The sequence below is a fragment of the Saccopteryx leptura genome, chromosome 4 (assembly GCF_036850995.1).
Source record: "Saccopteryx leptura isolate mSacLep1 chromosome 4, mSacLep1_pri_phased_curated, whole genome shotgun sequence".
Lineage (NCBI taxonomy): Eukaryota > Metazoa > Chordata > Mammalia > Chiroptera > Emballonuridae > Saccopteryx > Saccopteryx leptura.
The window spans coordinates 89,115,341-89,132,884 of record NC_089506.1 but is presented as its reverse complement, the minus strand read 5'-3'; positions in this window follow the sequence as shown (position 1 = coordinate 89,132,884).

The following is a 17,544-nucleotide window of genomic DNA, read 5'->3' as shown; positions in this document are numbered from 1 at the left end:
GCCACCACTGCTTTGCTGCCTGGGGCTGGTGGTATCAGGTGCTGCTGGCGCCAGACTGCTTCTGCAGCTGCTGCTGCCCTAGTTGGGCTCATGCTTGCCAGCATACTCGTTTGGACTGCTTCGGTGGCTGCCCAGCCTCCACTGCCTCTGAGGGCCAGTGTGTGCCGTGGACACTTTGGCTCACAGGCTTGGGCATCTGCCTTGGCTTTGACCCCCATGGGTGGGGCCCCCGCATGCCTATTTGGACCATTTCTGGGGCTGCCTCATCACCAGAGGTCTGTGCATAGGCTCAGACCTCAGTAGCTGCTGATTAGAGGCCGCACGCTCCCGCTCAGATCACCCTGAGGACATACCCCACCCAGGGCAGGTTTGCACCGCAGGCCTGGATCCCTGCAGCAGCTGTGGTGACTTCCGCCATCACTGGCAGACTCGCGCATGCCCACGTATACCCCTTCCACTGACGCTCGGGCCTCCGCCCCCGCCAAGTGCCTGCCTACCCAGCCAGGAAGACTGTGTGTGAGCCTGGACCTCGGACCTCAGGAGCATCAGTGGCGGTTCTGGGCTCTGTGGGCTGGATTGCGTGGGCTTGCTGAAACTTCCGCAGCCACACCCTACTGCCTCTGGCCTGCTGGCCCGGGGAGCCCTCAGCAGTGTGGGGGATGGTGTATCTTAGACCTCTGCACTCCCTATTTGTGTCCCTAGCATGGCTCCTGGCTCTTACTGCCTTTGTTCTAGCTAGGGTAGAGGAGCCTCTGGTTGATGGGGCACTTCCTTTGCCTGGTGATGCTGTTCCCAGGAAAAATGTTCACTTTAAATTTGGGGAGAGACTCAGGTTAGGTGTCCTCCTGGTACTCCAGGAAAGTGGCTGTGAGCGAAGCTCTCTGTGCAGTTCCTTTAATACGGAGCCTGCATCTGATAGTCCTGCCTCCTTCTCTCAAACCATTTCTAGACTTTTTTCTCTGCCAAATATAGTCTATAATCGCCTTCCAGGCTCCAGGGATCTAGGCTGGGATTCCAGTTTTAGGGATAAGTACCTACAATTCACTGGAGGGCCCTCCCCACTGCGAGAGTCTTTCTCAACTGCCGCTCACTCCCCAGAGCAGGGCAACCCTTTCCACGTCTCCGCCTTTCCTACCAGACTCAGTGTGGGTTCTTTGGTGGTCATTGGCTATAGAATCCTCTTAGTTTGGTCCAAAGTTTGTCTTTCACGATGAGTGTTCTCAGATTTACGTTTTAATCCACCTTGGTTTTGGGAAGTGGGAGTTGGAGTGTCTTCCTACTCTGTAGCCATCTTGGAACCCCCTTAATTTATTAATATACAAATTAAAATCACAAGAAGATTCATTACATGTCATTTAGTATAAAATACATTGAAAAGGAGGTAAAATAAGAGAAATATACAATGTTGAAAACATAACTTGTACTAAGCACTTTGTTAAATATCTCTCCATTAACTACTAAATTTAAAAGATGCCTATGTTTTAAACAGCAGAAACACTAGTATACATATAGGAGAGAAACTCTTGAATGTGTGCTCCAGACAAAAGTTAGCAGTATTTTTGTAGCAGCTATGTTGTTAACTAAAAGAGAAGAAAACAAAAAACAAAACAGAAATAACCCCCATGTAAATCACTGATAGAATCAGGATTGGCTGCATGGGCATGTGATCTATACAGTGTTATAGATCTCCACACTTAAAAAATCCCAATTATGGCTTCAGTGCTCTGCTGTGACCAACTTAAAGTTTTTAATACATTTTCAACTCGGGACCTCCCATTTTCATTTTGAAATGGGCCTTACAAATTATATAGCCAGTCTGGGATAGAACTGAAAGATCAATCATATGTTTACACGGTGGGTTATTACTGCAGTGAAAATGAATGAACCATAACCACATGCGTTAACTTGGACATAGACTGTAAATGGAAATAGCCACTATGACTCCTTTTTGACAAAATTTAAAAACAAGAATTTGTTCAAAGTTGCACAAGCAGGTAAAAAACTATATTTTTATGAAAGCAAGAGAATTTCATCAGATAAATCAATATACTATTTATATTTAAGGAACAGAAAGAGAGATGTGATTAACAGAGGGGTCTTCTACTATCTTAGGACTTTTGGGTTGTTTTTAAGAAGGTTATAGTTCAACATGTTCTTACAGATTCTCCATACATGATTTATACTCTCTTCTTTATGTATGATTTATTAAAAACAATTAAAATTTTAAAATTCATTGATAAGAGTTAAATGACATCTATCCATGAATTTGAACAGAAGCTTTACATCTCTATGTTTGAGACAAAGGGAAGTTGATTGGAGGGTGGGGGTGAATGTGTAAGATAGAAGAAGCAAAATTTGGGAGGGTTCACAAGTTTAATACAGAATTTCAAGTGATTTCCTAGAACTAGATTCTTTAATTAGTATATTTTAAATGATGCATTAAGATATTATTTATAACTGTAGTTTGAAGAGAAACAATGTTAAAGGAATTTTTTTTTTTAGGTGAGAGGAAGGGAGATAGTGAGGCAGACTGCCGCATGCGCTTAGACTGGGACTTACTCAGTAATCCCATCATGGGCTGATGCTTGAGTACTGAGCTATGTTTAGTGCCTGAGGCTGATGCACTCCAACAGCATTATCCTCAGTGCCCCAGGGCCATGCTTGAACAAATGGAGCCACGGCTGTGGGAGGGGAAGAGGGAGGTGGTGAGAAGCAGATGGTCACTTCTTCTGTGTGCTCTGAAGGGGAATCAAACCCAGGATTTCGATATGCCGGGTCAATGCTCTATGCACTGGGCTACTGTCCAGGGCCAAAGGAATTTCTTAATACTGTTGAGTTTTCAGGATAGAGAAATTTCAGCAAACTTTAGGCAAAGGACAAGGCACCATAACAAAGTTAATAAGACACAATTTGCCAATATATCTTGAGCCTGTGGTTGCTGACTTTATTTTTCTTCTAACAGTGGGCTAGAGAGCTTTCTTTTCCTACTAATGATGTTGAAATTGATAGGGATATCCAACTAATGAAATATTTGAAGACATTCTAGCAGAATCAGTATAGAACAGGAGTAAAACACCATGGGCTGTTTTAGTTATGGAATCCATAATTAGATTCCTTCCATACATCAGATTATCTAAGGACAGAGCTATTTGCCTACAAACCATGTCCTAATAACCAGGCATGTAATGATAAGTGCAAGCCAGAGACTTTCAACGTGTCAACTACTTCAGGAGAGGAAATTAAGTAGTTTAAAGCTGAATTCAATATTTCATACCATGAGGGTCTTGTTTATTGTGCTGCTAAATAGGTGTGAAAATTTTAGGGGTTATATAAATAAGCATTATGATAATTTGAACTTCTACTTATTATTCTAGCCACAGGGTTAATATGATTAATAGCCTCAATTATCCTAACTTACTGCAACTGGCTACACAATAGCAAAAAGACCCCATTACCAAATGTTCTCAAGCTGAACTTTTTCCTAGAGCACCATTAGGGATAACAAACCAAAAGGGTAAAGATCTTGGAGATGACCTGATTTTCAAAGGAATTGTTCTATAAATTGAATTCGCTAGTGGAATTTCATTAATGGAAATGTTTTAGCTCCAAATCCTCCAGGGAGAAGCAGGCAACTAATTAAAAACAACATATTGTAACTACCCCTCCTAGAATACTCCAGTAGTAAATTGTGCTGCTCTGCTGTCGGATAAATAGTTGTTTTCCTCTAAAAGTTGTCACACAATTTTCAAAATTATCCCTTGAAAGTAACATTTGCATTTATCTGACAGTGGTATTTATAATATGTGAACACCCTGAACAAAATTTTCTATCTGCCAACTTAGTAATTTACCTTTTATAAACTTAGTTTCACATCAGCTATTCTAATGCATTTTGCCATGCATCACGGTATGGTGTGCAGAAACGTGTGCTCTTCTGGGATGTGTCAAAAGCTCAGCAATCTTATTTTAACCTGAATATACTACTCCAATACATTATAATATAGCATGATTTGGAGGATGCCAAGACCAGACTGCCTCTAAATATCTTCCCCTCTAACTTGGTCTAAAAACATTTCTCTTTTAGGGTCTCACTAGAGGACTAAAAACAGAAGTAAGTGCATTATCTGGAAGGTCACCCTTCCAACAAACCTATTACTCTAAATAGATTTAAATACATTTCATTTTGGCAAGATATCCCAATTAAATTCTAACAGGAATGCTTATAACTTATATTCAACCACTTAATAATTAGTGTTTTGAAAATTGAATGGGCTTTTTAGCAAGGCATTTGCCAAAAAACCAATGTGCTGAAGCTGAGACTGAGTTCCCTTAAATCTGAAGCAACAAGAGAGAATTCAGGGCTTGAGAAGCCTGCGTATCTCTTAAGGATACTGTCATAAAACAGGAAGAATTAAAAAAGAAAAGAGGAATGTCTTATTTTTGCACCAGCTTCTAAGTTAAACCTTTGTAAATGATTGTTTATTAACATTTAACTATATCTTTTGAAGTGGTTTCTAATAAGAGATTAAGGTGATAACATACTTACTGAATACAATGTCATATCTTAGAAATTTTATTGTACAATGGATTAACTACATAGTAAGAATAAACATGTGTCACCATCACTATAAACAATTCAAAAACCTATAACAAGTTTTGTTATTTCTTAAAGCAGTATTTTCCTATAACTTTTAGTTTTTTCTTTAATTATAAAAATGATAAAATAAGTGTAATTATAGAAATATGATAAATTGGGCCATTTTGATTTGCCTAAGCTCTTCTACTTTACAGAAAATAAAATTCCTCTTTCCTGTAAGAGGTTAATTCCTTCTGTTTGTAGGCAGTAGAATAAACTCTTCTGGAGACCATTTAGTTTAAGAGTCATCCCTGTCCAACCAAGATACTCAATTCCCAGGTTCAATGTGATTGATTCAGGATTGACCACATTATCCAAGTGTGACCAATCAGAGCATGTCTGAGACATTTAAGGCTACTGGGAAAGACTCTGACTTGATTTACCTCCTAGAAAACAAGCCTGGAGTTAAAAGGAGGATCTTTTTGTTTGAGGTTCTAATATTTTTTTTCTTATTTTAATTATAAATATATATATATATAATTTATATATATAAATTTTCCATTTTAACCATTTTGAAGTGTACAATTTAGTAGTTATATATCTATATCCTTTGTGTCTTTATTACTATTTATATTTATTACTAAATATATTAGAAATGTATATACCTGATATTTATATCTTCTAAATTTGCAGTTTATAAATTTAGTCAGTACACAATTAAAATATCAGGATATAAAATATAAACACTTAGAATAGAGTTAATAGAATTAAAAAATTAAAAACTCAAAGGGCGATATTAATATAAATATTTATATTTGCCTTTAAAAATATTAAAAAACATATGTTTACTTAATAAAAGATGCTACCTCATTTCTATCTCATCAAAGAAAATGTGAGTTCTAACATTTCTTTTGGATTGGCAGTGGGGGTAGGGTGGAGCAGCTAATGTTAATGATCTTTATCCAATTTTTAAATAATTTATAAATTTAAGTATTCAGAATGATAGGGTTGCAAGTGGGGGCCATGACCCCCTCCTCCCTTAAGTGGATGAAGGGACATTGACAAACTAGATATTCCAGATCACCTTTCCTCAGGCATCTGGGTGGCTAACCTGAATGTGGAAGGTCCCCTAATTATTTACGGTTAATCTTATATAAATTACTAAAAGAGATATGTAAGGCCAGGAGCCGCCATCGTGGCCATTCACATGCAGGTTCCCATTGGATTCGGGCAGACAATAAAGAAATGGCAGAGTCAGAGGATGGGGGGCCATCCTATTTATTGGTGTCTCACCAAGACAGGCAAACCACAAAAGAAGACAAGGGAAAAGCAGAAAACCAGCTCTTCCCATGAAGGGCAAGGGATCAGGGAAGCCCCTGCAATTGTGATAGCAGGAACTGTGTGTCCAAGCTCCTGGTCTGTCCCACTTTATAGTGTAGAAAACCAAAATCCTTTAATCCAATATACAAACAAGGAAGTCTCTGATACAAAGTCACTTATCCAAGGCATAATTGGATTCCTCATGAGAGTGCACCACCCAGATCATACAATCAGTCAAGGGTGTGGGGAAAAGCTTAGTCCCAAAACCAAACCTTAGGCTACAACGACCTGGCCTGCTTATACCCTGTCCCCCACACCCAATATAAGTCACAAGCGAGCAAACATATATATCATATTTACAAACTCATTTGACCAATGTTGGGCAGATAAAATGTATTATGCTCACTTTGTTAAAGAGGCCGTTGCCCAGATGGTATTAATGTGTGTTGGGGTGGGCTAAAGGCAGGCAGAATCCTTGTAGCCTGGGGCTTGGTTTTGGGATTAAGCCTTTCCTACCCTTTTTTGGTGTAGGGTGGTACAATCCAATCATGCCTCAGAGGTGACTTTGTATTAGAGACTTCCCTATTTTGTATATTGGATTAAGAGTTTGGATTGCTACACTATAAAATGGGGATGAAGTGGGAGCTTGGGCTCTTGGTTCCTGAGGTTAGCATGAGAGAGCAGAGAGAATAGAGCCAGCGGTGGGAGGAGGCCACGTGGAGAAGGCCAGGAGAAGCAGCCAAGATGGCGGAGTGCTGAGTGAGATGCCAGTTTGTGTAGAGTTTGTATCTGGGATAAGGAAGAAGATGGGGAACTGAGGAGAATAAGTCTGCTGAGCTAGAAACCTTTGATTCTAGGAAACTCGGATAAGTCAGTGGCTTTGTGAGCACTGAGTGTGACTGGGTTTTGGAGCCCAGTGTGTATTTTTACTTGCCCGCCGGGTGCAAGGTAGGATTAAAGGCTATGGCCCACCAGTTTTTGGCTCCATGGTTTCTTTACCGACTGTCCGAATCCAATGCGAACCTGCATGGGCCAGAAGGCTGCTGTGATGGTGGCCCTGGCCGTGCCTGCTGGCTTTACAACCAACAAGATAGTTTTCCTTAATGATTACCAGCACCCACCCTCAAATCCCCTATTTAACCCTTCCTGTTAGAGAACCAGTTGCTGTTCTCCCTTACGAGACAGCCTGGCAGGTTTCCTTTCATTAAAGCCTGGTACACTGGTCTTTCAGACTCTGATTGATTCTATTACAGAAGAGTATTGTTAGGCCACTAGCCACGGCCACCATCTCAGCCGCCTGGCCTGTGCAGGTTCGCATTTGATTTGGACAGACAGTAATAAAACAACAAAGCCAAGAACTGGTAGGCCATTAGCTTTAATCCTAGCTTGCACCCGGTGAGTGAGAAATACACACAGTGGGAAAACACTTCCCTTTACATTCAGGGTTCCCAAAGCCACTGACTTATCTGAGTTTCCTAGAATCAAAGGTTTCTACCTCACCAGCCTTATTCACCTCTGTTCCCCATCTCCTTCTCTTTGCACAAATTCTGCACAAACTGGTTTCTCCTTCAGCACTTCACCATCTTGGCTGCTTCTTCTCTGCAATGCAAACATATAAATAAGGAAGTCTCTGATACAAAGCCACTTATCTGATGCATAAATGGGATTCCTCATAAGAATGCACCACCCCACATCTTGCAACAGTCAAGAGTGTGGGGAAAAGCTTAGTGTTGAGAAGATCTTAGTATTAAAAGGGTGGGAAAGGCTTAGTCTTAAAACTAAGCCTTAGGCTACTATATGGATCCTGCTTGCTTACAGCCTGTCTCCCACACCCAATGCAAACCATAAGCGAGCAAACATATATATCATATTTGCAAACTTATTTGACCCACAAGAATACAAAGAGTAAACAACTTTGATTCCTTGACATTTTGCACTATGAATGTGTTTCTTAAATTGCCAGTTGCTGTATATTATAAATATTGTAGTTTTGTTTTCTTTTATCATGGTTTTACAACACAATTATTAGAATCAAGTAAGAATATAAATCTGGCTAATTTGGAAAATAGAACTACATTTATTCTAAAATAATTGTTATTCAAGGAGAGTCTATGAAAGCTTCCAGAGAAGAAATCAAGATATGAAGACCATTAACTATTGGACATTAAGACTAATGCTTAGCAAGAGTCCAAAGCTAACTATATTCTGAGATATAACTCAGGTATTGCCTGAAATATTGATAAGTGATTTATAATAAATATCCTTGAAAATGTCAAAATATTTATGAGTAGTGGTAGGGAATAACCTATTTGATTTTGGACCATCTATAACTTGGATTGGGGAACGTTAGTTAAAAAGCCCTGAGTGTGAATGGTGATGTGAATGTGATCCCTGCTGCAGACACAGGGAAGCAGGTTTCTTGGATGCAAACATCAAGAAACTGCTCAGTGTCTGCATCCAAGATATGGTATGAATGAGTGACCTTTGTACAAACACAAAGGAATGCATGTGAATGGGCTTTAGGAAATTAGAGGTTTATAGATTGCCCCTCCCTTTGTGTTTGTTAATCCCCATATCACCTGATCTCCCTCCCCTGTAATCCTGTTACCTTTGTTCTGCTTCTGATCAATAAAAACTCAGGAAGCAGGGGATTTGGGAGGTTAATCTCTCTTGACTGCCTCTCCCTCTTTTCTTGACAACATTTTGTGTCTTGAACAGTTTTTCCATATGACACTGGTAGTTCTCAGTGGGCTGGAGGACTACATGTAGTTAAATGTGAGCCTTTATATACCTGTGACACACACACACACACACACACACACACACACACACACACATACACATGGGGGTCTTGAATGCTGTACAAATGAGGACCCTGGTTTGTATGGGAAGTCTTGATTTTGAAAGTTTTTACTTGATGCATGTTTAGAACTCTGTATAGCTCAACACATCACTTGCAAATAAAGACATTAGTATAGTATATGAATGAATAAATAACTGAATGTAAAACAGGGTGTACAGAAAATTGTAAAGCCAGTAGCCGTGGCCACCATCACAGGTGCCTGACCCATGGAGGTTTACATTAGATTCAGACAGATGGTAATGAAACAATGGAGCCAAGAACTGGTGGGCCATCATCTTTAGTCCTAGCTTGCAAATGGTGGGCAAGTGAAAATACACACTGAGCTCCAAATCCCACTCATTCAGTGCTCACAAAGCTACTGACTTATCCAAGATTCCTAGAATCAAAGATTTCTAGCTCAACAGCCTTATTCACCTCTGTTCCCCATTTCCTTCTCTGGAAGGAAACTCTGCACAAACTGGCTTCTCCTTTAACACTCCACCATCTTGGCTGCTTCTCCTGGCCTCCTCCATATGGCCTCTCTCACTCTCTTTCTCTGCTCTCTCCTCTAATGCTAATCTCAGGAACCAAGAGAGAGCAAGCTCCTGATCTGCCCCCATTTTATAGTGTAGAAATCAAAACCTTTAATCCAATGTACAAACAAGGAAGTCCCTGATACAAAGTCACTTATCTGAGGTATAATGGGATTCCTTATGATAGTGTACCACCCCACATCATGCAATCAGTCAAGGATGTGGGGAAAAGTTTAGTCTTAAAACTAAGCCTTAGGCTATACTGACATTGCCTGCTTACAGCCTGTCCCACACATCCAACACAAACTATAAGCAAGCAAACATACATATCATATTTACAAACTTATTTGACCAACAACCCCCTCCTCCCTTAAGTGTGTGAAGGGACATTAACAAACTAGATGTTCCAGATCACCTTTTTCCAGGCATCTGGATGACTAAACTGAATGTGGAAGGTCTCCTATCTTATTTATGATTAATCTTATATAAATTACTGAAAGAGATATTTTTCCTTAATGATTACCAGCACCCACCCTCAAATCCCCTACTTAACCCTTCCTGTTAGAGAACTGATTGCTGTTCTCCCTTATGAGACAGCCTGGCAGATTTCCTTTCATTAAAGCCTGGTACACTGGTCTTTCAGACTCTGATTGATTCTATTACAGAAGAGTATTGTTAGGCCAATAGCCATGGCCACCATCTCAGCCTCCTGGCCTGTGCAGGTTTGCATTTGATTCAGACAGACAGTAATAAAACAACAAAGCCAAGAACTGGTAGGCCATTAGCTTTAATCCTAGCTTGCACCTGGTTTCTAGCTCTCCAGCCTTATTCACCTCTGTTCCCCATCTCCTTCTCTCTGCACAAACTCTGCACAAACTGGCTTCTTCTTCAGCACTTCACCATTTTTGCTGCTTCTCCTCTCCTCCACGTGGCCTTTCTCTGCTCTCCTCTCTAATGCTAATCTCTGCGAGAGAGCAAGCTCCCGATCTGCCCCACTTTATAGTATAGATTCCAGACTTTTAATCCAATATACAAACAAGAAAGTCCGATACAAAGTCACCTATATGAGACATTATGGGAGAATTCCTCATGAGAGTGCACCACCCTACATTAAAAAGGGTGGGAAAGGCTGTCTTAAAACTAAGCCTTGGGCTATAATGACTCTGCTTGTTTACAGTCCGCACCCAACACACATTAATATAATCACGCCCATCTCAAGCAAGAATAGCAACCAATATCATCACCTGGGCGATGGGCTTCCATGTGGGCAGCACCATCTTTAACAAAGTGAGCATAATATATTTTATCTGCCCAACAAAAATGATATAGGAATTCTGGTGGTTATGTATCAATCAGAAAAAATCTATGGGATGACATCAGAGTAATGGCGGGGTAGGAAGCGATACTGATGAATCTCCCCCAAAACTCAACAAGATCTTCAACCAGAAACAGAAAAACCTATCCTTGGAGCCTCCAGATGTTTCGCAATACACCCGAAGGTATGGTCGAGGGAAAAATTGGCTAAATATATAACCAAACCCCGAAGGAATTAGGGAGTAAGAAATGCTCCGCCTTTCTCACTAACCTAAACAGGGTGGCTTTCTCTGGGATCTGTGAATATAGAAACTGAGGCGGGCAAAGGGGGTGAATAGATCCAGGCCGCGGCACAAATGGCCGAACCAGGCTGTGGCACGGAGATGCAAGCCGAGGAAAAACTGTTCCTGTGGCAATCCGGGCAATACAAGCTAACACTCGTGCCAAACCCAGACAAAGAAAGACAAGTGGGGCAGCCATTTTACCCGATCTCCTGGTCGGCGCGCGCAGATAGTGGGCGAGAGATTTCTTCCAAAGCCCCGGGAGTGGGTGCCCGTGTTACCCCACAGAGAGGCAGAATCAGAGGCCTTTGAGTGGGCTGAAAGCAGAATCTCTGGGCAGCCCCAGTGCCTTGGGAAAGCCGCGCACGGGAGGGAGCGAGAACTAATTCCAAAGGTGGAACTTTTCCGTGCTGGTGGGGGTTTCACTCAGAGGGAAATGCGGCCGGTCTGATATCCTGGTCTGCGCGCGCAGATAGCGAGAGATTCCTCCGAGTGCCTCGGCAATGCGCGCCCGTGTTATTGCACAGAGGGGCAGAGTCACGGACCTTTGTGTGGGCCAAAGCAGAATCTCGGGCCACCCCAGTGCTTTGCAAAAGCCACGCACGGGGACGGAGCAAGAGCCAATTCCAACGCTGCAACTTTTCCATGCGGCTGGGGGTTTCACTCAGAGCGTGAGACTACCGGCCGGATATCCTGGTCTGCGCACGCAGATAGTGAGCGAGAGTTTCCTCCAAGCGCCCCGGGAATGGGTGCCCGCCTGTGTTACTGGACAGAGTGGCAGAGCCAGAGGTCTTTGAGTGGGCGGAAAGCCCACCTGATTATGCTAGCAGCTCTGACTGACTGAGCCTTACCCAGAGCCCTGCGCTGAGTAGAAATAGAGTGGGGACTTGCCAGCTCTTTGAGCCCCTTACTATCCAGGCAGAGGCAGCAGCAACCCCATAGCTGGATTATCAGGCTACTAATTGAGGAAGGAAAGACTAGGAGAAAGGCTCCAGGAACATGGACTCTCTCACTGTCAGAGCCTATAAATGCTAATGAGCCTCGACTGCCAAAGAGACTGAAGCACAATACATGACATCGCCATAGAGACTTATCAACTGCAAACCTCTACCTGAGCGTGCCACAGGGGCAGAACCCAGGGTACAGAGTCACCAACCAGGAAGAGGGAGAGAAAAGAAAAAGCAAGAAGATAACCTCTCAAAATCAAGAATAATCTGCAGACTTTATAACCTATCCCATTTTATTATATTTGTTCGTTTGTTTCTCTTATCTTCATTCTTGATATTTTTTTTCCTCCTCCAATTTGGCCGATTAACTCTCTGCCGGTCTTACTCGCTCCTCTTCTTGAACTACACTACCCATAAGTGTTACATCTCCCATTATCTTTTCTTTCCTCTTCCTTTCTCTCTATGAGGGTTGCACTCCAAAACCCTTAACTCTCTCTCTCTCTCCTCTTTTTTATTTTTTCTTCTTTTAGTGGTTCCCTCTTTTTTCTCTCTCTCTCTCTCTTTCTTTTCTCCCTCTATATTAGTTTCTTCCTTTCTCCTTTACGTCTCCTCTCATTCAAACCTCAATAATGAACAAATTATCTTATCTAGGACTCAAACTTATATTTGTGGCATTTTGGGGTTTTTTTACTTCACCTTTTTAACTCACTAGCAGTGCTCCCATCCCTGGCTCTCCATTTTATCTAGTTCTTGTTCCACTAAATACAATAATAATTTTTTTAATTTGTCCCCCCATTTTCCTGTTTCCCTCTTATTCCTCTCATCATAACTCTTAGTCAACCAACACCTAAAAGCAAATCATTTTATTCTTGACCCAAAATTTTTCCTTATTTGCTTTTTGTGGGTCCATACCCCCTTCTTTTTTCTTTCTTTCTTTCTTTTTTTTTTTTTTTTTTGCCCCTTTATTACTTTTCCCCAATTCAGGCCCTCCATTACAGGCATTGTTTGTTATAATTCACAGTTCACCACAAGATTTTCTCAAGAAAGAGGGGAGAGGAGAGGAGAGGAGAGGAGAGGAGAGGAGAGGAGAGGAGAGGAGAGGAGAGGAGAGGAGAGGAAAAAAGGAGGGGGGGAATAATTTCCTTTTTTTTAATTTTTATTTTATTTTATTTTTCTTTATTTCATTATTAATTTTTTTTAAAAAAAACAACTCTTCAATTTTTTATTTTTTAACTTTTTATTCTTTATTAAATCTCATTAATACTATCAACAAAACCATCCTCAGATGCCATTAAGGAAGAGAAAATCGAATATCATAAATAAAAAAGAGGTAACACAGCTAGATGAGGAAAAATCTATGGAGAAAAAATTTAATATATTGGAAACCTTGGAGCTAAATGACAGAGAATTCAAGATAGAAATCCTAAAAATCCTCCAAGATATACAAGAAAGCACAGAAAGGCAATTTAGGGAGATCAGAAAACAACTCAATGAACACAAAGAATATATGTCCAAGGAAATTGAAACTATAAAAACAAATCAAACAGAGATGAAAAACGAAGTAACAAGCTTAGCTAATAGAACAGGTCAGATAGAAGAGAGGATTAGTGAAATAGAAGACAAGCAACTTGAGACACAACAGAGAGAAGAAGAAAGAGACTCAAAAATTAAAAAAAAATGAGATAGCCCTACAAGAATTATCTGGCTCCATAAAAAAGAATAACATAAGAATAATAGGTATATCAGAGGGAGAAGAGAGAGAAAATGGAATGGAGAACATACTCAAACAAATAATAGATGAGAACTTTCCAAGCCTGTGGAAAGAACTAAAGCCTCAAGTTCAAGAAGCAAACAGATCTCCGAGTTTTCTTAACCCCAACAAACCTACTCCAAGGCACATCATAATGAAATTGGCACAAACCAATGGCAAAGAAAAAAATCTCAAGGCAGCCAGGGAAAAGAAGAATACAACATATAAAGGAAGGCCCATTACATTATCATCAGATTTCTCAGCAGAAACTCTACAAGATAGAAGATAGTGGACCCCAATATTTCAAGTCCTGAAAGAGAGGAACTTTCAGCCACGAATACTATACCCATCAAAGCTATCCTTCAAATATGAAGAAGAAATAAAAACATTCACAGATACAGAAAAGATGAGGGAATTTATCATCAGAAAACCCCCACTCCAGGAATTACTAAGGGGGGTTCTTCAATCAGATACAAAGAACAAAAAAAAAAACAGAGCCACAAGTAAAAGCTCCAGGAAGAACACAATAAAACCAAATTTAAACTGTGACAACAACAAGAAGAAAGGGGGGGGGGGCGAAGATGGAGATTAACAATAGCAAAGGACGATGGAGTGCAAAAGTACTCACAAAATAGTTCGCTACAATGAACAGGGTAGGAACCCTTTTCATTACTTAAAGGTAACCACTATTGAAAAAACCACCACAGAAGCACATGAAATATAAAAGATAGCAACAGAGGAAAGATGTATGGAATACAACCAAATAAAAACAAAAGATAGAAAAACGAAAGAGAAGGATCAAACAAGACACAAAACTAACAGAAAGCAAGATAAAAAATGGCAATAGGGAACTCACAAGTGTCAATACTTACACTAAATGTAAACGGATTAAACTCACCAATAAAAAGGCACAGAGTAGTAGAATGGATTAAAAAAGAAAATCCAACTGTATGCTGCCTACAGGAAACTCATCTAAGTAACAAGGATAAAAACAATTTCAAAATGAAAGGCTGGAAAACAATACTCCAAGCAAATAACATCCAAAAAAAAAGCAGGCGTAGCAATACTCATATCTGATAATGCTGACTACAAGACAGCAAAAGTACTCAGAGACAAAAATGGCCATTTCATAATGGCTAAGGGGACACTGAATCAAGAAGACATAACAATTCTTAATATATATGCACCAAACCAAGGAGCACCAAAATATATAAGACAGCTACTTATTGACCTTAAAACAAAAACTGACAAAAATACAATCATACTTGGAGACCTCAATACACCGCTGAAGGCTCTAGATCGGTCATCCAAACAAAGAATCAACAAAGACATAATGGCCTTAAACAAAACACTAGAGCACCTGAATATGATAGACATCTACAGGACATTTCATTCCAAAGTGACTGAGTATACATTTTTCTCCAGTGTACATGGATCATTCTCAAGAATTGACCATATGTTGGGCCTGGCTGACCAGGTTCGTGAGATTCACTTGGAAATGGGGCAGCTGCTGGAGGAATCACAGGTTCGTGAGTTGCAGATTGCCCTGGACGTTGTGGAGATTTCCGAGATTCAGCTGAGGCAGGAGGCCGGGGCCGGGGCTGGGGCTCTGATGGCAAGGCCCATGGCGGCAGCCCATGGTTCAAGCTCGGCAGTGGGAGCTGGCATTTCCAGCTTCTATTGGGAAGATGAGGAGAATTGGGCCACAGTTGCGATTCACAGACTCCAGAAGGTAAATGCTGGCAGCTTTTGTGGGATCATGAAGGGATGTTTCAGAAGCTAGGCTTGCATTGCCGAGTGGTCACTGGAATGGCAGGGAGTGCCGGCTAAGCCGCTGATGGGTTCGCTGACATTTTGGGACATAGGGTTGAATGCCATCATGCTCTCTAGAGCAGAGATGGAAATGCTGACTGCCATTGCCACATGCTCCTCCTTGGGACAATGTAAGACCTGCCAGGATGGCAGGGATGAGGGGGGTGGATGAGGCCCCGTGTGCTTGGACTGATTCCTGGACTACGACCAGAGTGGGCACTGGCTCCTTTGTTGAATGGACTTATGGATTTTGGACAATGTGAAATACTCCAATGGGGTTGGGGGGCGGCTTTGCTAGAGACCCTTCCCCTGCCCCAGGAAGCTTTTCCCATGGCTAGAAAGAAGGCCGAGGACATTTTGCGCTTTTGGCAAAGTGCTCAGAGACTGGTGAAGTGTACCTTTGTAATTGTTGAAACTGTATGATTTGTCATGCTGTTGTAATTTGTGTAATGTGCCTAATTTCCTTGCACAGGGATGCCGGTGGTGTAGATTGTGGGTAGTAAAGTGAGCATAGGGGTGGATTGTTGGGCAGATAAAATATATTATGCTCACTTTGTTAAAGATGGTGCTGCCCACGTGGAAGCCTGTTGCCCAGGTGATATTAATGTGTGTTGGGGGTGGGCTGTGGGCAGGCAGGATCCTTGTAGCCTGGGTTTGGTTTTAGGACTCAGCCTTTCCCACCCTTTTTGATGTGGGGTGGTGCAATCTCATCATGCCTCAGATAAGTGACTTTGTATTAGAGACTTCTCTATTTTGTATATTGGATTAAAGGTTTTGATTTCTACACTACTATAAAATTGGGACAGACTGGAGCTTGCTGTCTCTCAGTTCCTGAGATTAGTATTAGAGAGGAGAGAGCAGAGAAAGGCCACATGAAGGATGCCTGGAGAAGCAGCCTAAATGGTGGAGTGCTGAGTGAGAGGCCAGTTTGTGCAGACTTTGTGCAGGGAGAAGGAAGGAGATGGGGAACAGAGGTGAATAAGTCTGGTGAGCTAGAAATGTTTGATTCTAGGACATTCAGATAAGTCAGTAGCTTTGCGAGCACTGAATGAGTGGGTTTTGGAGCCCAGTGTGTATTTTTACTTGCCCACTAGTGCAAGCTAGGATTAAAGGTAATGGCCCACCAGTTCTTGGCTCTATTGTTTTATTACCATCTGTCCGAATCTAATGCAAACCTGCATGGGCCAGGCTGCTGTGATGGTGGCCATGGCTACTGTCTTTACAGATATACAGTGGAACTTGATATACAAATTTAATTCATTCTGTAACCAAGCTCATAAGTCAGTCAACTCGAATATCAAACTGCCAATACTAGACCCATACGCCAACATGCCAACTAGCGGCAGCTTCCTGAATCACAACTCATATCTCGGAATTTCGCTCGGATCTCAAACAAAAATATGGACCGAGTCGCAGCTCGTATCTTAAAAAAATTTGTATGTTGTTCTGTTCATATCTCAATGTATCACTGTATGGTAAATTGATTTATTCTAAATTCAGTAATTTAGAGAAACTGCCCACCTGCCTCTGTAATGCACTAGAAAAATCAGAAAAGCCAAACTCAAAGACTGAGTCTTGATAATGGATTTCTTTATCTTAGGTAATAAATATTTATAAATATGCAGTGTCTTTTCATACAATGCCAAATATATGCTAGAACAAAGCTTTAAAAATATGTAAGAAATTGTGTTTATTTAAGTTACTAGGACTGTAATTGAATTTGAGGATAATAATTTTGGGTAGATAGCGTGATATTTGAATATTATGTATTGTTAGTAATTGCATAACAGGCTACTGATGAGTAAACATAAATAATTGTTTCTGAATTTGTATGAGTCATAAAACCAAGAAAATCTGTACATTATATAAGTAACTTAATCTTCTAAAAACTTTATGGCTCTACATAAAGCTCTAATTTGTTGCATATTATTTTAGTACAAAATCATATTTGTTAGTATAATTCCATAATTTATCCTATCCTGGAAAGAGCTACCTTGCTTATGATAATATATGAACTGAACTGTCTAATTACTTAATTATAACTCTACTTTATTATATATATGTTTTTTTCTTCTCCAGGTGAATTATTTTAAATGATAATAGATGTATGCTCTGTGGAACATTTTCTTTTCAGTGAGTTATTAATGGAGATTACTTAAATAATGTATCT